Genomic DNA, 24,348 nt, shown 5'->3' with positions numbered 1-24,348 from the left:
CTTAAAAACCTTGATAACGATGCGACCAGTGACGCGCATAAAGTTCCACGCGCGATTGTTTGCAGGTATCCTAAATATGTAGAGTTGTTTAATATGTCATAATAGAAGGCAAAAAACAATCACTAGATTCTAAATCAAAATATGTAGAACAATGCCAACTTTGAGTGTTAAATTGTTATAATAATCTGCTTTTAATGAGGCACCTAATGTTTAAACCTAATATATATTAGTGAACTACATATAAGTATATTGTGTGAAGAAATTCGCAAAATACTCGCTGATCAAATTTATAATCATTGCTCAATCTAGATTTTTATTTTTATTGTTCGTTGTTGTACCAACAGCAAAACCATGACATACAGACAGAGGTGAACAGACTCACAGAAACACATACCTCGCTACTCATTTATACACTCAAAATATTTCACTCGACTCATCCTTTTACCGATTGCCAAGAACTGGCGCCTAATTTTTAGGTAAAAATAGATCCTTGAAAACTGGATAGCGTCTCGGAGAACGATTGAATATTCCTCTACCATCCCACCTACACCTTTACTGGAGTAGTGAATGGCTGTCTGTCTTCACGACATCCGCGTGACATTGTGACCTTTGAGCTTGGCGGCTGGGAGGCTTCTTACCGATGAGACCAGCCTTCGAAACTCGACTTAAATTATGAATGTACTTCGAAAGTCACTTTCGGAGTGCTGAGGTGTCAAGTTGATGATGTTGATGGACACCACAGCAAAATTATCTTGCCCTGAAGGTATATGGTATAGCTAGATTTATTCATGGTGATTTAAAGAATAACGACAAGTTAGATATTAATAGACAATAAGAGGAAGTTACGGGGCTACTTCTACGCTGTGAGCTGAAGCAAGCAACAAATCAAGTGCAAAAAGAGCTGTCTTTGTGCACGAGAATTGTATGTTTGGAAAACCCCCGTGACACAAGGATTAAATTCCTTACTGCGGGAGTCGTTTTTTTATAGAAAAAGAAAAAAGAAAGCTCTTCAAGCTTTTCCCTAAAAATGGTGTCAGTAAATCCATATAAACCGTATTAAATAACAACATTAGTATTTGACCTGGATAACCAGCATGATCTATGTAACCAGAGTAGCTTTTGTTACTGACGTAAAATGGTCTCCACTGGCCTGTGACCAGGTGTTGCCAAATCTATCGAACTGTGGCTAAATGTTAATTATGTGATGGTTCAGAGTGACAACTTCACAATAGCTGCCGAATTTGTTTCACTATTTTTTTGGGACCATTATTTTCTATGTAATTTTTGAAAGGACGTTAATATATTTTAAATACCACCTGAAACGAGATCAAGTAATAATTCTACCGTCTTCTACTGTAAATATTCTACCAAAAATTAAGCAAGACGGCTGAAAGGTTGAGGAAGGACATATTCTTTCATTTTACTGCTTACTGTAATTTAGAATTCACAGTCATGGACATATCAATATTCGCTTTTCATTACTAGTTAGGTCAGTCAGGTTTAGGCATCCAGTTATGCAGCTACTAAAATACTTGCATTCCTATCTTATCTTTTTACTAAAACAAAAATAAGCGATTACATAAAGTAGACAACAGTAGTCTAACAATAAAAGTATTATCGAAGTTTAGTGCGGACAAGGTTAGTAAAAACATAACCTCACATTTCCGCGGTTGGGTAAAAAATAAGCAATAGCGATTGACCATTTACTGCGGTTGCGATCCATTTCTTGAATAGTATTACGTCGATTACGGAATAGTAATTTTCGAGATCATTTTACACGATACATTCTATAATTTACTCGAAATTAATACAAATATGATCGACCCACAGTGGCAAGCAGTGTTCGAAAACTGTATTTAGCTAGCGAAATATGTATACCGAGGTATACTTAAAGGACACCGAAATCAAGACTTTCTCCAGTTGTAGGGGATAAAAAAGATAATTACCTAAATCCGCATCAATAACACATATACTGTAACTTATTAATTGAATATCCATATCCCATTTTAAACCACCGAACTTCTCATCAAACGAAACTAAGATCTCTCTTCCTTAAGTTATCAATATTCTTTTTCAGTGCTCTTTCTTTTGAGTCTCTCAAATATGTTTGTAGACATTCGATATTTCTTTTATAAAGGATGGATAAGAAAAAAATACTATATTACCTAAAACGTTCACCGTTCATCATTTTAACTGTCACTTGCAGACAATCCTTTGTCATTTGTAGACTCATTAACTACTAACAAGCATTCAATGGCGACAATTATTGTTGCAATGATTGGACTTGAGTTTCAAGTGATTGATTGTAGTTAACATAATTCTTTGGCAGTTTGAGGGATGAAATGTTAGGAAAAGTTGAGAAATTCTTTACATGGACTGAAATACACAAAAGCTTTTGATCATCTTCTCCTGTAACTATTAACTAGATTTAGCCGCGTCCTCACCCGGTTCTTCGTCATTTTTTTTGTGTCGTTTTTGTGGTTAAAGGTTGCCTATAACCTTTCTTTAAGTTTAAGCTATCTCCGTCCAAATTTCATCGAAATTTCTCAAGCAGTTTATCCCTCAAAGCGATCCAGACAAACGTACAAATAGAGATACAATATGACGCAAGACTGAAATAAAGATTGAAATGTTAAGATTAATCACTTGCATCTAATCTACGGATGCCACACACATTCAAATACTCATAGAGACATTACATAAAGCTAGATGTAGCTAAGAAATGGGAGAAACGCAACTATTTCTTCACTTAAGCCATTTGACAGACGAGTAAGGGATACTTGTTTGCTTGATGGCGTTTTTTGGTCCGTAGCAATGATTCCTAGAATATAGCGTTCGCGGAATAGTGTGTATGTTGTGATACAGTAACCATCATACTGTGTGCCAATAGTTTACGCAAACCTTCGATTTACTTGTGCTAGAAAATTGGTAAGTGTGTTTCCGTAGGTTGTAGATAGTTTAGATGGCTTTGTAAGTACGTCTATGGGTTCTGTTTTAAAGATGTTTTAAAAATTGAAGTACGTGTTTGTATTCATTTTGATCTTAGTTGAGTGGCTCCTAAATATACGCATCCTATCGATGTATGGAACCCAAAAAAATAAATATATACGTTTCCTTTTCACAATTCCACTTATTTCACTATGATTTATAACTGAAAACAGCAAAACAATAAACATAATTAACGCACAAATAAATACGTCTAATAAAAGAAAACACCACCCATCTCTCTTTAATATTACAGAACAGAAAGAGACAAGTATATTTACAGATAATAAATTATCTTCGATTTATTGTTACGTGCCGTCGCGTGCGCATCGCATGACACTTCCTAGCTCGTTGGTGTAAGTTCCCGGTTAGAAAAGTATAGTAGCAACGACCTGTAAGAATGCAGGGGCGGAAGAACTCGCAACATTCGAATATTATATGTATTTTCATGCTATTACGTATGGGGAAAGACACTTTATAATGTGTTATTGTAAAACACCCTGAGTACACAATATTCACTGGTGTGTAAAAGTAGGTAGAAAACCCTCTTTATTTGCTGATGTTGAGACATGGAGGTCGTGTTGCCACCTTTTTTCCGGTTTGAAACGCTAATGTGTTTAACCCACGTCGAGAGCACAGCTTGGCGATATGTCTCACTTCCAGTGACTAAAAGCAACCCGAGTCACTTCTGCTGATTAAAGAGTCAGAGACAGTTTCACGTCAATACGCTCTATACATCATAGATTTGAGTTTATCTTTTTCGTCAGCCGTTCTCTGGGTGGTTTTTGTAAGGCAAAAATCCACATTACAGTTTTATGAATCCCACAAATTAATATGTAAAGCCTTGTTCAATTGCAAATATTTATTTTAGAAAATATTTTCACATGTCTTACCTAACCGGAGAATAGCTAGTAAACCAGGATCTTCTTCAAATATTTTCGTAAACGAACACGACCACGTTCCTCTCGGCTCATTACTCGGAGTTCCGCCATTTTGACGCATGCGCAGTGAAAGTTTCAGTAAGTTTGCAACAACACGCGAAAGTGTATGATGGCGGCAAATATTTGTATTGTTTTATTATTATGTAATGGTACTTTGGTGACAATATATTGTTAGGTAAGATATATACTCCTAGCTAATCTTCTATCTTCTATACTAATATATAAAGCTGAAGTGTTTGTTTGAACGCGCTAATCTCAGGAACTACTGGTTCAAATTGAAAAAATATTTTTGTGTTAAATAGACCATTTATCAAGGGAGGCTTTAGTCTATAAACCATCACGCTGCGACTAATAGGAGCGAAGATAAAATGGAAAATGTGAAAAAAATACAGGGCAGGTTTAAATCATAACTTATATCTTCTACCCACGGGGACGAAGGCGCTGGCAACAGCTAGTTTAAGATATACTTAAATGCTGATAGCTCTCTGATTTCATCAGACGATTTATCCGGTAAGGGTCTAAGCGTGTGATTAATGTAGCCCCCTGTATCCTTCTTAAAAAACTTGTAACTCTAATAGATGACTAAATATGCTTTGATTTATGCTTTATTCGTTTTAACTTTACCTACTACACGGTGATAAGCACATTTTTTAAAATTATTTCCATAGATTAGTTCCATAACCTTTATAATTCTAACATTTTCATACAAGAATTTATAAAATCAAATAAGCTAAGGAAATAATTACCTCTGCAATGAGACAACCATTCAGGACAACATACAAATCATCGCTTCCAAAGCCCCGCCATCCCAACATCGGAAACACCAATTTAATATCGGGCGAGCATAATCGATAATCGATTAGTTCTGTCTATGGTTACATCACTCTATTTCCATAAAGAGGCACGAAACTGCGTGTCATCTGACAGTATGGGAGTGGTACGTGCGCGTTATGTCATGCGTGTCATGCCGGCTGTTATGCATGGACATGCATTGTGGACTGATATACATCTGTTAACACGGGTTTTTCTTAGTATCAATGTATTTTTTTTTTGATAAAGACTCCTGCATTAAGTATTTTATTCCTTGTGCCGCCATGCCGGGGGGTTCAACAAACATTTAACTCATATGCACAAAGATACCCAGACTCAGGACAAACATTCGTTGATCACACAAATTCTTTTCCTACGCGGGCATCGTGCCCGCGACACGTCGTGCAGTGCGGCTTGGTGGTCTCAACTATTCGGTTTTCCGAAGTATCAATTTAATTAATGCAATTGAGTTTAGTTAGTCTGTGTATTAAGCAGATGACTATATTTTATTATCCAAATATCTAAGTAAACATTTGATAGTGGCTATGTGAAGAAACATAAGTATTTTTCTGCAAAATAAATATACCTAATGTCAATTCCAAAAGTGTTGAAAAATGCTTAACGAGAATCTATCAGACCAGAGAACCGAACCTATCAATTGTATCAAAAGTTATTTTTGATATGATAGAATAAGGAAACTTCATATGTCCATAGAATTCCATTTTAGTTTAATTAACATTACTAAACATAGGACTTTGTGATTAGTCCATCTTTCTCCTTCTTTGTACGGACCTCTCTTTAGTACTAGTCCATCTACCACAAGACCTGTTCTTTACAATAAATATTAAAATATCGTGTGTCTACTGTTTTCTTTGGGCGTGGCAACGAGTTTATCACAGGAATGGAAACTGCAAGAAACTGCACGTCACAAACAAACTTTCATCGATAAGTTACCTATAAGACAGTCGACGAGTCTTATAGAAATAGCGACGATCAAAGAAAGACATTTCTAGTTATAGTACTAATTTCACACAATGGTTGTACCAACTTTGTTTACTGCAACATGCTTGAATCTTCTGCGCCAGCGTCTAGCAATAAGAACATTCTCATGGCGAATGGAAAAAGGAGGAAGGGTACAAGTCTAAATAACGTGGCTAAGTGAAGAGATATGTCATCTTTGGCCATTTTGAGAGATTTCAATTATCTTTAACGCTTGTGTGAGCTTACTTGACATTACAAAAGCACAAAAGTACTTGGCAGAGAAGACAGAATCAAAATTAAATTAAAAAATAAATATTGATTGTCATTTTGACGTTTGTATGATATAAATTAGAAAGCTAATCCTCCAAAATAGATAATACTTACGTAACTAATGAATGCGAATATTTCTCATTATACAAGCGACCAAAAAACCGGAACAGTGCGAGCCAGACTCGTGACTGAAGGTTCCTTACATGTAACCTAAAGAAAAACCAAGATCTGGAGGTGGATCTCCAAAATGTATTTACCACCCAACAGATTAATGACTGTAACAAGTGTCGACTCCGATCCAATTATTATTATAACAGCAACAGAAATACATCATCTGTAAAAAATTCAACTGCTTACTGTTCTTGAGATACAACCTGATTAGAGGTAGGCGCGGACAGATAGCCACATTAATCAAGTCCTTTTTACATTTTGGGTAAGGAACCTAAAGACAGCAAAATAAGCAACATAATATATAAGATTTTCATTCCAATCAAGGTGAAAACCGTCTGTTTGTATAATATGACCGTAAGTTACTGCCAGAGAAACTCGTGTCGTGTGAAAGTTGCTGATGATCCGGTGTTACCTGCTGCCCTTGTACGGGCAAGAGGGATGATGGTATCGGAACTTTAGACAGATGCGATTTCTAGCTGTGTACTTCAGTACACTCAATATAAAAAACCGGCTGAAGAGTTAGAAAGTCACTGCCGTTGTCAATATTTGATTTATTATAATTTTGTATGAAGCGTGGGTATGATATTGCTCAAATGTTTGCGTAATGATCAAGGTGTGTGTTTGCTAAATGGGTAATACATGTTATGAGATAAAGTGTAAGTAACGAGATAAATAAAGTGAATAAGGACCTGGTATCTGAGGACAGTATTTTGTTATTATTAACGAAATTCTCTGCTTTATAAGAAATCTATAATTACTAAAAATATAATCTGCAAAGACATTAAAATATGTGTAACAAATAAAAAATACAAACAAATGCAAAGATTTCTTTACATTTTGACGATACCCGATACGGGATTTAGAGAGTAGCACGGTTCACTAACGATCAAGCAAAATCACACACAACGCTAAAGAATTTGAGCACAAGGATTAAATTCAGTAGCAATGGAGTTATCTATACTCTATACTAATATATAAAGCTGAAGAGTTTGTTTGTTTGAACGCACTAATCTCAGGAACTACTGGTCCAAATTGAAAAGTTATTTTTGTGTTGAATAGACCATTCATCGAGGAAGGCTTTAGGCTATAAACAATCACGCTGCGACGAATAGGAGCGAAGATACAATGGAAAATGTGCAAAAAACAGGGCACATATAAACCATAACTTCTACCCACGGGGACGAAGTCCGGGCAACAGCTAGTTAAAAATAAACAGAAAACAAGTAACGGCTACTGCATACAATGAAGGCTGAATATAGACTTCTAAGCAAATGTAGACAACATTTGATAGTTGAAAGTGTATTAAGATAATTTGTCGAAGCAATCAAGTGAGAGTCTAGCTACCAGATTACTTTCTATCTAATTTGTATGTTGCCCAGTTAATATTATGCAGCGGTGCACTTTCATATTCTAAAGATCTCGAATTTATGTGAATGAGTTGCGTTTCTTTTGTAATGTTAAATTAATTTGACGTTAAAGATTATCGCGTTGCACAACGCTTTGATGGTATTCGATATTTTATTTTAGGGGCGCGCGTTTTTTTAAAGATTGTTTTAGGTGCTTTGCTAGGTACGTTTAAAAATCAAATGAGGAAAACATTATTAGAACCTGCAAATTTAAATGTTATAGTTACAGTTTCTGCAGCTTGCAGCAAACCTGGAGTTTTAACAGTTTATATAATGTTAAATGGGGTTTAAAAGATAATTTTATATCGCATTAGAATTATTAACATGTGTAACACATACACATTACACAAAGTCCATAACCATCTCTAGAATCTTCCTTTTTTGGTGGTTAAAAATCCGTAACATTTGAAATTACTGTTGAGTGTTAACATAATTACTGAGACACAAAGCACTGTGGTCGAAATGAACACATCTTTAAGTTACAAAACGCCTCTTACGTGGGATCATTAGAAATTATACAAAAGACGCCAACTTAACGCGGACCTGCTATATCTCAAAGTAAATATTGCGGTTGTGCGGAAAAGAGATGCCGCGCTACACTGTGTAGTGCTGTCTCGCTTCCACGAACGATTATATTACTTTCAAAGGTATTGGTTGGCTGTCACTCCAGAATACCGAATTGATGTGTGAGCGTTCCTTTTGAATAATTACTGTAAAAACGAAATATAATAACATAGAAAGCTTTCAAAACATAAAAGGTCTATACCTCGATTGCAGAACCTGGAGTCACCAGTTTTGTAAACGATTCTTAAGCGCTTTTTTGGCAAAATAGAATAAAAAAAACATTTCATAATTAGTTACTACTATACTAGAATAAATATTCTGTCGGAGGGTCTACTACTCGTACCATCCTGCCAGTTCAGCGGGATTATCCGAAAGGGCGGGGCCCGGTTCATTGTGAAGATGGTTTAGACCGACCTTTATTATATTTGAATCATCAATCAATCTTCTGAATTTGATAACTTAATAAATGTCTAAAAAAAGTTGCTAACTCAGACTGGTTGAGACTAGAACATTTTCAACGCACGTAACACATTTTTTTACTGTTCAACATTATCTAATCACTTAAACATGTCGAAATTAATGTTCACTGGTGTCTTATAGACTGCATATAATGGTAATTGCGTATCTTTATCGACATCCGCCTAAGTTCCGTTCTAACATGACTCGAAACCAGTGTGAAAACGCCTCTAGCTGCATCACTTCAAATGGAACTTAAAATTTTAATTATTAATTTTTGTAATGCTCGTTATTAGCACATTAATAGGTGTATTAAATAAGAAAGAAGCACTTTCTAATTTGTTTAATTACGCGGATAATTTCAATTCCTTTTTCCTATAATTTCTCCTCCTAATGATGATGCAGGGACATCAAGAGGGCATTCTATAGTAATAAAAAAGTAATGTTAAATGAGTCAAAATTCTAACACTAATTACCTGCACGGATAGCTGACTGGTGGATGTCACCACGCGAAAGCCACTGTGCGCGACGTATCGCGGGTTCGATCCCCGCGTAGGACAAGTAATTGTGCGATCCACGAAAGTCTGTTCTGAGTCTGGGTGTCTTTGTGTATCTATGTAATTTGTATGTTTGTGAAACCCCTCGCGACACAAGGATGAAATACCATAGAGCGAGAGTCGCTTAATTTTTTTTTAACATCAATTAATAAATCATTATGGTGATGGAGAGAGTTATTCTCTTATAACGTAACACTATGCTAAGTTATGCAGGTTCAGGTGTCAACAAAATCTTCAAGCATCACCCTACTTTCGGGTGACAAAAAACTGTGAATACATTATGTAAGTTGACGAGTGTTCGTCAATCAATAGTGAGATAACTTCGTTCGAACGCTAATTAGTAAATATGCTTTGAACTTTCACTGTCAAATGTGCTGGTTGTGGTACAACGGGACATGGAACGAACTATTAAAGTGACAGAGAGCTATTAGTGTTCAGTACTGTATAGTTTTGTTAAGCTATTACTTTTTCGGAGTTTCCTTTAAGAGTTAGAAGCGGTTCTTCTTCAGAGAATTTCGTTTAAAAGTTTGGAAGCGGTGCAGGGCGATATGGGGTGCTGCTTTCGAATTTGACGTCAAAAATTCTAGTAGTTAGTAGCCATCTTGAAAGAAGATTTTGGCCAACGTGCTCTTTCATCGGACCTCTGGCTTGAAGAAATTGGGCATTACTGCTCTCAAATTATAATTCATGTTACGAATTATGGTGACCAGATATAAAAGAGAAACTCAATACCAATATACTGTGATTTTGCTTCATTAGGTATTAGCGACTACCATAATATCCATCTATTTCTACAAAGGTCTTTTTTTTCAGATTCACTATTAGACTCAGATGTACAAAATGGCGTTCTTCTTTAGAAGTTATCTTAGAAATGTTTTTAACAGTATAACAATTTCTCATTTTCACATTACATATTTTACGACTACATTTCAACTTTCTTTAAATTACAAATCCAGCTTATTATAAAACTAAACTTATATAAGACTAATTACAATACTAAGTCCCGGTACACCGCTACCGTAAATGATACAGCGTCTACGTTGCCAACTGTCACGTCTACGTTACGTAACGTACCTACGTGACGTTACAGTGCGACGCGTTATGATCCATTACGGAACGTGACGCTTATGTAGATATAATAGAAAATTGGTTATGAAATATTGGTGTTACGTTTTCGAAAATTTATGATTAGATCATATCATATGGAATGCGGTTTATCCGGATTTTAAGTTCCGTTTATGTGTTTAGTTTTTACGGATTTTGGGGGTAAATTTTGCAATGTTTTGTCAAACGACTGTACAGATAGTCTTATAGTTGACGTCCCCACGCCAAACGCGCGTCGCGGGTTCGATCTCTGCGTAGGACAAGCGTCGTTTTGGTAGTTAAAAAAGTATAAATAACTAATTAGGTTTGCAAAACTTTAATTGGTTAATATCAATGACACTGGGTTTATTGTGTAAAGTAAATAAAGTAATCTAAATTCGGTTTACTTTTAGTTTAGATATCAATTTATACGGCAAAGGTATAAACCATTAAGTATTTCCATATTCCAATTTGATTTATATCAATCAAGTGTCCGTATAACATTATGATAACTGCAAATGCAACTAAGTTTTCATTTCAATTTGTGAATACACTTATAAATCGTGTTATAATGATCTTGTACGCAATTACACTACGTTATGTCTTAGAAAAACGATCATTTTATAAACATAAGTAACGATTTCTTTACTTGTGGCAGTTGTATCTGGTGCAAATGATCTGTTTGCAAGTGTGTCAGTGATTATCATTACCAAACGCAGTTCAAACGCATGGGAAACTGGTATAAAACGGTGATAATTGATGGAAATTCGATAGTTTTTGTGCTAAATGTAATTTTTCCACGGTTTTATGTGAAGTGAGATTTTTATAATTGAAATATAGAGTTAAAGATGTCCGATAATATGTAGTTTTGTTTCATCACTCGATTTTAATGAGGTTGTGTTTTTATTACGTCTTGCTGTATATCATAGTTATTTAGCATTAGCAATGTTATTAATATTCACTGTTTTTTTATGTATTTATTTACATCGCTTCAAAAATATTAAAAAATAAAAAACAAACTCTTTATTCAGTACTTACTGTACAGTCTGTCGCTAGAACTAAAGTGTGATCATTTATAGTGACGTATTGTCACAAATATAAGTAGATTTTCCATCGACAAGCCCACCAAACATCAAATTTGACTACTCATATTGAAAGTAGATAAGCTCTCGTCAAAAGTAACGTATGTAAAACGCAACACATATTTGAAGGTAACAGTAATCTCACAGCATTTCAATAAAACTTTACGATGGGAATTAGAAAATATCGATAGAATTAATCGATGACACTTTTCCTATTGTGTGTGTATCAAACGAGTAGTTTTTATCGATTAAGAAATCGGATGTACGCGTAAGGTAAAAACGTAACTGAAACGGCCTATTGAAGAAGACAATTGTGTGAAACTTTTGCGTGTACGGTTGAGTAGAAAGCATCCTTATTTATGTGAAAATTGTTGGACATGGAACTTTACATAATGAACACAATAAATAAATCTATTTTTAACGGCGCTTCTTTTGACTATTGCTTAACGGGCTGAATATTAACGCTAGACTATTCGTTTAAGTAAGTATTGTGCACGATACGGTTACGAGACAATGTATTTCACACATGACACATACGTAAGTTTCTACCTAAATATTTTGACGTCTTGTTATGTCAGTTGGGGACAATGCTTCTAAAGTTAATTAAGAACCGCAGAGCATGCGCAAGCGACTCTGCTGCTTTATCAAAGGCGAGAACAAAACCTGGGCGTTTGTATGAAATGTATTTAATCCGATGTTTGGTGCAATACTATACTCACGTGTATTGTGTATATATTTAAGTTGCTTGTTGTCGATTTCGTCGAATATATACGTTACGTTCGTATAAAACTTTAACTACGTCATTTTTTATGGAGTCTAGACATGAAGTAACGCTGAGTACCTGCAGCTTGGATTGAAATTTTCACCGCGAAAAGTAGAAAATGCTCATTAGAAAACCATTTATAAGTGATACTCGCCCTTTGAACAAAGTCTCTAAATTCCAGGCTTTCAGTTTCGAAGTATTTAGTAAAATGATAATTGCAACACTACTGGAATTGAGAAATGTCACAAGTAAATGTGAACGGTTTCAGGTTCATATATCGTGATATTTTCATGTTATACGAACGTAATGCTTATTTAAACTAATTAGGTACTTAAATTAATATAAGTAGTCAGTTTAGAAATTTATTTTTGTGTAAAGTCAATTTTGCCACTGTGAACAGATGGAAATATCATCATATTTGAAATTGCTAGGATTAAGAAATATATCTTAGACTTTTGATATAAATCATTCGGACTCCGCCTAACCTTTTTCTTAAGTATAATTACAGTTGGCTTTTAGTATATTATATGGAAATTCCTATCTTATATCCACAAATCCAAGTCTTTCAATCAAGTCAATGTTTATTAAGTGAAGAATATTGACAAATACTGTAACCTATACTTATAATATAAAAAGCTGATGAGTTTTTTTCTTTGAGCGCCCTAATCTCAGGAACTACTCCAATTGATGGTCCAATTTGATTTAAGCCTGTAGGATATAGTAAAGAAATACACAACGAAAACGGGGAGAAGTTGCGAGCTTTGTGTCAATGGTTAAAGTGACGTGAATGTCATGTATATCTTCATAACGTCGCCTTCAACAGTTAGTCCTTTATGATTCTTAGCCAGTTGTACTGATATTCTCATTTGCCATATAATATTAGTATCTAGTTAATATCTAGTCATCTCGTTAGGTATGTGTGATTACTATAAACAAAGCATTGTGATCTCTCCATTGTTTTAAACAATACTCTGAGAAAGTACCATTTGACGAACATTAGCGAAGTGATATGAATGCACGCGTATTTTAATTACAAAGGTTTAATTATTTAATAGTGTAGTTAGTTACAATTGAATGAATATTTTTATGCTTGATTATTTATTGTGTACGTTGAGTTTTATCCTACTGTGTGTGGCTAAAAATATTTGCAGAACAATAATTTAACAACTACATTAAAAAAATGCAAGGCAACGCAACAAAGAGTAGTACAGTCAACACATAAGAATGAGTCTATTTGTGATTCCCATTCACATTCTCTTTACCGAAGCAAACAATTATCATTCAATCACCATTCACGTATTCTATCAGCGGTCTACGATGCAGGGTTGTCACACAATTTTTTTATGGCTGCATGTTTAATGTTACATTTTGGCACCTCCTATTGCCCAGTGGTCTTCAAGCGAATATCAAACAAAAAATAAGACAAGCTTCATGTTCGATTCCTGGGTGTGACAAATATGTGTCACATAGTGTGCGTGTGTATTTCAGAAATTCTTTGGACTAATTTGAATTGCCTTTGACATGTATATTGTCACACTAAATATGTATTTCTTTTAGTAAATACTTTTTTTAATCTTTGTATATACAACCAGTTTACAGTTATACAGATCTTATCTAGCTTATCAACATAAAAAGCTGTATTTGTTGTTTGGCTCGTGCCAGCCCTGCAATAAAGTTCAGTGCCCCACCAGAAGCGAGTAAAATCGAAAGTAGTCGTGAAAGTAAGACCTTGCACTTGGCAGCGAAAGGTGCTCACAGCTCATAACATATAGTTAGGTGGTGCACGCCGTAAACACTGGCATTTTACTTATTAGGGGGTAGGCAGAAAGAAAGGCGAACGAAAGCTGTAATGAGTAGACGAGAGAGGCATTGCGAGTTGTAAATATAGCCCATTAAAAGTGGGGCCATGTTTGGCTTTAATAGAAAAAAAAACGATGATTATATCTGCGTTATTTTTAGAAGAATAATTATCAAACTCTGGTAAGTGCAGCACTGAGGTTAGTTATTGGGAAAGGGACAAGTTATTGAAAAATATGTATTTGAAAAAAACATTGATCATCCATCAATAATGAACATTGCCATTACGATTTATGGGATAAAGCCTGGTATCAGACTTTTTGCGGAGCGCAATAAAACTCTTCTGTTATTAAAACCTTTGGGTGTGAAAACCTAAAAATCAAATCAGTCTTCTTGTAAAGTCGTAAATCGTAGCAAAATCGATCAAGTTGTTTAAAAGATTAGCCGAAATAAATTAAGGAGAGGAGTCCCTATTATGCAGTAGCATGAAAATAGTGATTGCATATTCTTATATGATTCTTAATTATTATTAAACCTTAATTAAGAACCAATTATACCATAGAAATCTAAATAACAAGGTAATAGAAATGGCATACACCGCGGCGATCTATCGAAACGCATGTCGCCGGTGGGCGGGGCTTCAACACATTCACAGCAAATAACTACGCAATCACGCAAACATTAACATCGAGAAGACCAAGCAAACAACACTAGGCTGTACATCTATTACAATAAAGTTGACTTTGTCGTTGTATGGATTCACTAACTCACACAGTCATTGCATTTTTTTGCGTTAGTCGTAGTGATTACGTAAACTACACTAGGGATTGACTACGGATATAATGAAAGACGAAATTATGAGTGACAATGTTTTTTGTTGTATTCTTCTATATTATGCACTTACAAAAAAAAAACTCGCTAATTGTCGGTTGACAAAAAAAAATATATATTAGGAAATACTTGGTAGGTAGGTTTGGTATATACCTATGGTGGTTTTTTAGTCGTCTTACAAAAGCAGCCCAGTTCATGTATCCAATGACTAGTAAACGTTCATAATAGAAAAATAGGTATTTATGAGATTTGGATAAATTTAAATTGCAATTTTTATTCAATGCTATGCTATAACGCAAGGCGTACTTTTTGAAACATTCAGTTGCGAGCGCGGTCCGAGCCGTAAAAATGGGGAGGGGCGCGGGCGGCAAGTTATCAAGCATGCAACTAATTTCATAGTGTATATTCGGCCTAAGTTGTAGGGTACCAATTTCGTTTACCCGTGGTAGACATCCACTTGTCTTTTGTATTTATTTCAATCCTGTGGGAATCTGAAATAAAAATATATTCAATAATATGTTCACAAAAACAAACGACTATTAAAATTGTTACTTTTCGTATACAATGTTCATTTTGGATAATTTGTCCGCACTTAACCACATCACTATTTCCGACAGTTTTTTGCGGCCGTACCACTACAAATACGATCGCATTGATAAATATTATTTTTCGTTATACATTTCTCTTTTTACAACGGTGCATTTCTGTAAGTTTCTTACTGCAGAGGCAATGATTAGTAAAGAATGCAATTGTTGCAGGATGGTGCGATATAAATATGGTTTATAATGAAGGTTATGTTTTGAAATTTAATTTTGCAATAACATCAATATTACTGCAATAATTCACTTACCGATAAAATGTTATCTATTTATTTATGTTATTACACGATGCAGATGAATTTCCAGCCTGAGAAACCCCGCAAAACACCATTTTTAGTGGTTCTTGCTGTGACGACGTTCCGCGAGCGACTGAGCGTAAGTTCGCGCGCTGGTGTCGTCCAAGACACCAGTGTGGCGACAAGGTCACGCGGCGTTGGCACTTCTATTACCTTGTTATTTAGATTTCTATGAATTATACTAATTATATTAAAGTGCTTTAGTTATTTTAAAACCAGTCCAAAACATATGTTCCGAGGTCGTTTTCGCGTAACATCCGTTAATATTATAACAGTTACGTGTTCGGTTACTTTAACTGCGTTACGATTATTTTAAACTTTATCTTAAATGTTCCAGTATCCGCTTTGACTGTTTACAGTTTTAGATGAGCACCGGTAAAATGTGCAAAGGTTTTTAGAAATCTTTCTCCGTTTGTGTGTGGGTAAAAATGGATTATATAAAATTAAGTATAATAAAAGGTAGAAAGAAAGATGTTTTTTGTTTTGCTAATGGAAGAACAAATAAAATTATTTAGCGTAGGTATCTAGGTAGTAACTTATGAAAGGGGAATTGGTCATCTTTTTAAAACGGTTTGTTGCTCATGCTTTTTTATTTGTGTTATTGGGATTGCCCGACTAGTTTCGGACCCAACCGAGGTCCTAAATCATGAGTTGACGCACTTTTGCTGCAAGTGTATTACACCGAGTATACGCTTCAATTGTTGTATGGATGGAAGTCAATGGAAAAAATCGGTTTATATTCGCATGTGCGCAGCTTTACAATAATTATAAAATTGACGTAAAATTAAGTGTTTCTGTTAGTGCATTCACGATGTTTCCTTTCATAACATGAACATTTAGTCCCCAACGTCATATTCTCTCGTTATTCCTTCCTTCTACATATCTTAATTTCTCTATAATTATATTAGATGGCAGGTGCGCACGCGCAGCGGGGCGTGGCTTCCTCTTCCTAGCGACTATTCCGTTCCTAACGCCGTGTTATTTACATTATGCTGACTTCTACCCAATGCTGAATCATTCCTCTTAATGACATCGCTTCCAAACTCTTTAATTATGTATTTATTGTATTATTTGATAGAATTTAATCGATAATGCAATTGATGTCGACTTTTGAAATGTCGGTAGTTACAAAACTAATATGGCGCAATAAATTAAGTTTCAACTTTTTGCAGATCAACTGGATGTACTTATCTAAGATATGTATTAATATTAATTTTACTCTTCTGATCTTTTTCAGAAAGTACATAAGCAAATACAAAGACTGATTTGAAAAAAAAATGATAGTAACTATCGTGAGAATGATTCATGATTAAATGCCTATTTGTCGGGGTTGCCCGATTGGTAGAGCCCGGTAGAAACTACTCGGGCAACCCCGGTAAATACATGTGAGTAAACTTTATAATCGTCATCATTTAATAATTTGAAAAATGTAACATTCCTCATTAAAAATCATTTTCACGTTCAGTCCAAGCTACTGAAGCTGATAATAGCCAACCGTGACAATTAGATAATATCATAATACCTACATATACGTAGTCAAATAATAACTTACTTTCTACTTCAAAAATAACTTTTTTAATTAATGTTATCAACGAAATCTTTTTCTTAACATAACATCGCACATAGTTTACATCGTAATTGTTATTAAGACTAAATGCGTTGTATAATGTTCACATTTTTGTTGTAATAAATCTCATTACTTCATCTACGTAATACGTATTTTAATAATTTTGTTTTTATTACGTTAAGATGCGCAACGCTCTCCGCGTTTTGATAACTCATATTAAAGTTGCTAATGTAATAATTATACTAATTTGTGTATGGAATTATAAATTACAGTATTATTGTGGTTTAGAAATGTGAGAATGCAGTTGCAGTAAGATACGCTTTTTTGCAGTTTTCCTGTACAATCACCATTTCATTTAAAAAATGATTTAAAAGCCAAAAGGAATGAACTAACTGAAGCCAGTTGTAATATTCAGTTATTCTTATATCCAGCGTATTAGTTTTTATTCCTGAGAGTCGTGAGACTGATTGTGAATGGTGGTTGATGAATTGGAATGTGGCCAAAACGCGGTACCGGTTTAGTCAGTAAGTCTGACACTACCCTATTCCATCCCCGAGTAGGTGGGTGTCCATGAGGATTCCCACTTTACCAAAAGACAAAAAAGGTTTGTTAACATAGCAACATCATCATCCTATATTCGTCCACTGCTGGACATAGGCCACCCCAATTGCACGCCATCGAGATCTATCAGCTTCTGCTCACATCCAGCTCTTGCCAGCCATCATCTATACTCTATACTAATATATAAAGCTGAAGAGTTTGTTTGTTTGTTTGTTTGTTTGAACGCGCTAATCTCAGAAACTACTGGTCCAAATTGAAAAATCTTTTTTGTGTTGAATAGTCCATTCATCGCGGAAGGCTTTAGGCTATAAACCATCACGCTGCGACTAAAAGGAGCGAAGATATAATGAAAAATGTGAAAAAACAGGGTAGGTATAAATCTTAACTTATATCTTCTACCCACGGGGACGAAGTCGCGGGCAACAGCTAGTATAGCAATAAAGTTGACTGTCAAATACATTGTCATCAACGCGACAAGCCCACAGTTTCCCATACACCGGTTTTCGCGAACCGGTCTCTCGTCGCTGTGCTTTCTAGAGAGCGCAGCTTTCGCGCACGCGTTCATTTATCATAGCCAGTAACCACTGTTACTAGTTTTCTATATATAGGTAGTTGATTGACGGTATTTGTCGTTTATGATTGTTACCGAACCGTGAAATTGTAATACAATAGAGTTAAGCTTTTTATGGGATTGTGGTGTAACGATTTACTAAGTTGTTGTTTGTGTTAAATGTTTTGGTTAAAACTTTCTTGTACGCTTGTCGACAGTAAATTGTAGATTGGAAAAAATTGCTAGATACATACTTTGTTATTAGTTTTATTCTTTTCTTTATGGCACCGACTAAATAAAACCTAGGAGAGCAAAAAGTTTTTGGTAAAAAATCTAGTATTTAATTTATTCAGATGAAGTTATCAAAGGATGAGCTTAAATATATAATTTTCCGTACGTCTGCATCAGGTCTGTAACTCATGAATGATGAACTAAAAAATAGGCTTTTTATTGATAGTGATTTTATATTTATATAATACGTAATACGTTTGGCACCGTCATAAAGATGGGTGACCATAGAAATCTAAATAACAAGGTAATAGAAGTGCCAACGCCGCGTGACCTTGTCGCCACACTGGTGTCTTGGACGACACCAGCGCGCGAACTTACGCTCAGTCGCTCGCGGAACGTCGTCACAGCAAGAACCACTAAATATGGTGTTTTGCGGCGTTTCTCAGGCTGGAAATTCATCTGCATCGTGTAATAACATAAATAAAGAAATAACATTTTATCGGTAAGTAAATTATTGCAGTAATATTGATGTTATTGCAAAATTAAATTTCAAAACATAACCTTCATTATAAACCATATTTATATTGCACCATCCTGCAACAATTGCATTCTTTACTAATCATTGCCTCTGCAGTAAGAGACTTACAGAAATGCACCGTTGTAAAAAGAGAAATGTATAACGAAAAATAATATTTATCAATGCGATCGTATTTGTAGTGGTACGGCCGCACAAAACTGTCGGAAATAGTGATGTGGTTAAGTGCGGACAAATTATCCAAAATGAACATTGTATACGAAAAGTAACAATTTTAATAGTCGTTTGTTTTTGTGAACATATTATTGAATATATTTTTATTTCAGAATCCCGCAGGATGCAAATAAATACAAAAGACAAGTAGATGACTACCACGGGTAAACGAAATTGGTACCCTATAACTTAGGCCGAATATACACTATGAAATTAGTTGCATGCTTGATAACTTGCCGCCCGCCGCCGCCCGCGCCCCTCTCCATTTTTACGGCTCGGACCGCGCTCGCAACTGAATGTTTCAAAAAGTACGCCATGCGCTATAGCATAGCATTGAATAAAAATTGCAATTTAAATTTAGCCAAATCTCATAAATACCTATTTTTTTATTATGAACGTTTACTAGTCATTCGATACATGAACTGGGCTGCTTTTGTAAGACGACTAAAAAGTCACCGTATAAACCAAACCTACCTAGGTATCAAGTATTTCCTAATAATATTTTTTTTTGTCAACCGACAATTAGCGAATTTTTTTTTTGTAAGTAGGTACATATTATAATGTAATCCATAGACGAATACAACAAAAAACATTGTCACTCATAATTTCGTCTTTCATTATATTTCGGATCCGTAGTCAATCCCTAGTGTAGTTTACGTAATCACTACAACTAATGCAAAAAAATGCAATGACTGTGTGAGTTAGTGAATCCATACAACGACAAAGTCAATCTTATTGCATTAGACGTACGGCCTAGTGTTGTTTGCTTGGTCTTCTCGATGTTAATGTTTGCGTGATTGCGTAGTTATTTGCTGTGAATGTGTTGAAGCCCCGCCCCCCGGCGACATGCGTTTCGATAGATCGCCGCGGTATATGCCATTTCTATTACCTTGTTATTTAGATTTCAATGTGGGTGACTAATTTTTGCAAGTTATTCTATTGGTAGGAAACCCTGAGTTGTGTGTTAATGAGAGTTTAACTTATACTGGACTGTATTTATTTCTCTTAAGTCTAAATAATTGATCATTCAAAGTCAAAACGGATTCGCAAAATTCATTGTCAGTTGCGCAACCTGGCATTGGCTTGAACGTGGTGTGTTAACTTAAACACGACCTCCTGATTGTCATGGGATTCGACGTCCTTCGAACAGCAATAAAATACTTCACGTGTGTTTAAATACAAATTGCTTTTCTGGGATACTAAGTAAAGAGTACTAGGAAATGAAGAGGTTTGGTGAGATAAATAGAATATACTATACATATATAGTGTTTGTTGGTTGAGGTCACCAAGCCAAACACAATGTGCGCGACCGACGTGTCGCGTGTCCAATCTCCGCGTAGGACAAGCATTTGTGTGATCCACAAATGATTGTCCTGAGTCTGGGTGTCTTTGCGCATGTGATTCGAATGTTTGTAACACTCCCCGCGACCCAATGATGAAACTTACAGTTTTCTTTTAGAAATGAAAATGACTTTTATTTAGACACTGATTGTATAAAAAAGCATTGTTACTTTACGTCTCAAACCACACCCTCGGTGTTATATTTTCGGCAACATGTTTAAACGTTAACATATTGTTTTGAAAAACATATTATCAGTAGATATGCCTGCTTACTTATTTTACTTCTAAATGGCTACATTTGTTTTAAGTTTTAAATTATGCGCGTATTAGTATAGCTTAACCATTATAATATTTAAATGACTTATCTTTGCATAGGTAACCATTGATGTGCTTGGATACATACTTAACAAACAGCAAATAATTCTTCCGAGTAGCTAATTCAAGTCTTCAATAAATATGTACTTTAGAGTCACTTGTTTGATCAAATAAGGCGAATGACAACACTGTACAGCTTCAGCTGTGGGCAGACGAGCTTTCTCTCAAGTTTCTTTATAATCAGTTGAGAGACCCGCGTGGGCTACACCTTGAACTAAAAAGTTAAGAAGATTACGTTGTTGTGATGTACCGACACATGTAGCAATCAGTTTGAGTGAATGTAGGAGCCATCTAATAACAAGTAAAGATAATTGTAATGATCTGGACTTACCAAATGTAAGTGATCTATTGCATCGTCGTCAAAGTTGTTTTTTTTTGTTAACATGACCTCAAGGTATTCAAAATGATCACGTCCCATTTTTGCCTTTCCACCTTCTAATTAAAAAAATTGTGATGATAATGGCATTTCATTAAATTTATCTCAGGTTAAATGATGTTTGATGGAGCTCATGTTTTTCTAATAACTGACGTCAGATAAATGTGTTGAGCATTTTTGTTGACGTTTTCGAAAACTGACGAAACACTTCTGATCTTTAAGATGGAATATTGACACTTGGCTCATAGAAACAATACTTAAATATTAAAAACGAGCTTACAAGTGCCTACGTGAAGAATAAGGGTTTATACAAGGTTTTTTTTAGTCCTGAATTAACCTGCATTATCAAATGAAACCTCTTTTGTTAAACAGGTTCAAAAAGGTGAATGAGAAGATGAATTTGGTACAAAATAAACTAAAACCGAACTTATAAAAATAACATGTAGTAAAACATCATACACTAACTATGTATTACGATAGTGACCCAGCAAGCCTGCCCCTGTACTATGAGAAGTATTTACATTTTGTCATCCAAGTTTCGTCCGCGCAGTGACACTTGCGCAAGTGACAATGAAAATGGCTGTTAGGTGTTAGGAATTGATTTGAATTGTATGTTTTCTTTGTAGTTGTTTTTAGAGTTCCGTACACAAAAATTAAAATGAATCCCTATAACGAAAAATCTGTTTCCTATTTGTCTGTCACTTCAACCGTAATTAATAGCTAGACTCGTTCTTATACTTCTTATAGTGTCTTTCTTTTTCCTATATGACCTGGAGTCACGAGATCGACCAGGTTTTGGCAGCTGGATCCTGCCAAAACCTGGCCAATATTGCGTTCTTTTAAAAAAAACAATAAAATTATAGTATCACATATTATTTTATCAAAGTAACTTAATTAATAGTGAGGAGCTCGTGGCTAAGCTATAACCGCATAAGTGATTCGATCACAGGTTAAGCCGTGCTTGACGCGGTTGGTCCGTAGATGGGTGACCATCTTTGTCATACCGAGTTCCTCCGTGTTTCGGAAGGCACGTTAAATTGTAGGTCCCGGCTGTTATTCCTACATCTTTGACAGTCGTTACAGGTAGTCAGAAGCTTGAAAAAGTCTGACAGCCAGTCTAACCAAGGGGTGTCGTGTTGCCCAGGTAACTGGGTTAAGGAGGTCAGATTCGCTCCTTGTAAAACACTGGTACTTAGCTGAAGCCGGTTGGACTGGTAGCCGACCCCAACATATGTAGTTGGGAAAAGGCTAGTCGGATGATGAACTTAATTAATAGTCGTGTCGTCATCGACATTGAAAATTACAGACTACTTTTAAGAAACTTTTATAAACCACGATTGTAATTTACAAGTGTCGTCGCAAATCGATTCCATGATTACAGACAGTTCACTCGAAATATAACGATTAGTCAAACGATTGCCATTGTTTATCGAAATCAGCAGAAACTGTCTCCGAGCGAAGGAGGTCTGCATAAGTAGGTCGCGAGCACGCCTCGTTACATCTCCGTAACACCCATTATTAATGGTATTACAAACAATTTGTTGTTTTAGTTGACCTCAATAATACTTAAAAGTGTTAGTTATTGATTTATTTTGTATAATTCTGTGAATTAAACAGTGCTAATTCTATTCTTTTGGTATAGTTTCGTCAAGATTTTAGAGTTTAAGCCAAAGTTATGGTGGCTGGTATACTTGTCTTGTTCTAAATCTGTCAGGGTGTGTTATGCATGTGACTTGAATTATCCTGAAACCGCCACGGAACATTATTGTAATCTTAGAGCGGGAGTCGTTATATTTTATGGGGTGAGGGCGTATTGCCTACTAATTATCAAAGCGCACTTCAAAAGCACAACCTTGTTGCTACACAAAGCAAATACAGCCTTTGAAACAACATAATATAACCGTGACAAATACGACGAAACTAATCGAAAATTAACAGTTGAATAACAAACGAACATTAATCCACATATCATAATTTAATTCATAACTTTGATTGAGCTTGAATAGGACTCTCACAATTAGTGCAGGTATATTCGGAACAATAATATGTGCAATAGTATCAGTTTTTTGAGCGGCTAGCCCGGCCTTGACTAAACAGCAAACAGTTCACGTACATATCGTGTGAATAAAACAAATATGCCATTAATACAGTTTTGCCTTTCACAAAACGTATATAGAACTTAGGACGGTTGTACACGAAGCAACGCTGGCCGACGATGCAACGAAATTTGTTGTGCAGTTAGGAATATAAGTGTATGCTATGGGATTAGAAGGTTTCTGGGGATATAGACAAGTTACATTTCTCCGAATCAGTCTTATGTATTGAACTGACAAGTCGACATACCATTGCTTTTCGAAATGCAACGTTATTGTCACGCGTTTAAAGTATTAAATTTGTGACGTGATAAAACATTGAATACCATCACAGTACAGCAACTCAGTGTTCAGTTTTAGGGACAAAATATACACAATTTCTATAGAAAGATTGCTGTAAATCATGAAATTTAATGGAAAACTTAAGCGAGCTCAAACGGCATATCTTCTTTTCTTTGAGCTCGCTCAATTATTTCATTACATTTATGCGTGATCATAGTTTGTTTGGTTAACGACAAATGCAAGCCTAGCTAGAGCTGTTAGCTTGGTCTTGGACTCTTGACTGATATACCGAATTAAGACAAAATAATGGAGGAGTGTAACACGCACGCAGGAGTGTAACACACATTAGCATACGACATTTGAGATTGAGGTCGTCGAATATTGGAGGCACGTTGCCTCGTGTGTGACGTGCCTTATTACAGTCATTGGTACACTAGTATTTTTATTTGAGTTTCTGTGATTTATTGAATTTGAGATATTTTAGACATAATCTTTTAATTTTGATAGTAGAAATTATTAAACTGCAGGCCGAGTGGCTTATGACTCGTGTTTTCTTGTGTAAGCGTAGAATAAATGTGACAAATATTATAATTATCATTAGTAATTCGTGATTCGCACTCGGTTTGTGCTAA

At 35.4% G+C, this 24,348-nt stretch overlaps 1 protein-coding gene across 1 annotated transcript in view; it reads right to left on the bottom strand.

Annotated features, from left to right (window-relative positions):
* LOC113492216 (chorion peroxidase-like) overlaps positions 1–24,348 on the bottom strand; it is a 44,992-nt gene that overhangs the window by 11,874 nt on the left and 8,770 nt on the right. The gene's annotated exons all lie outside the window — the stretch shown is intronic.

Source organism: Trichoplusia ni, chromosome 3 (assembly GCF_003590095.1).
Source record: "Trichoplusia ni isolate ovarian cell line Hi5 chromosome 3, tn1, whole genome shotgun sequence".
Classification (NCBI taxonomy): Eukaryota; Metazoa; Arthropoda; class Insecta; order Lepidoptera; family Noctuidae; genus Trichoplusia; species Trichoplusia ni.
The sequence above is the reverse complement of the archived record's forward strand: the minus strand, read 5'-3'. Positions and strand labels throughout refer to the sequence as shown.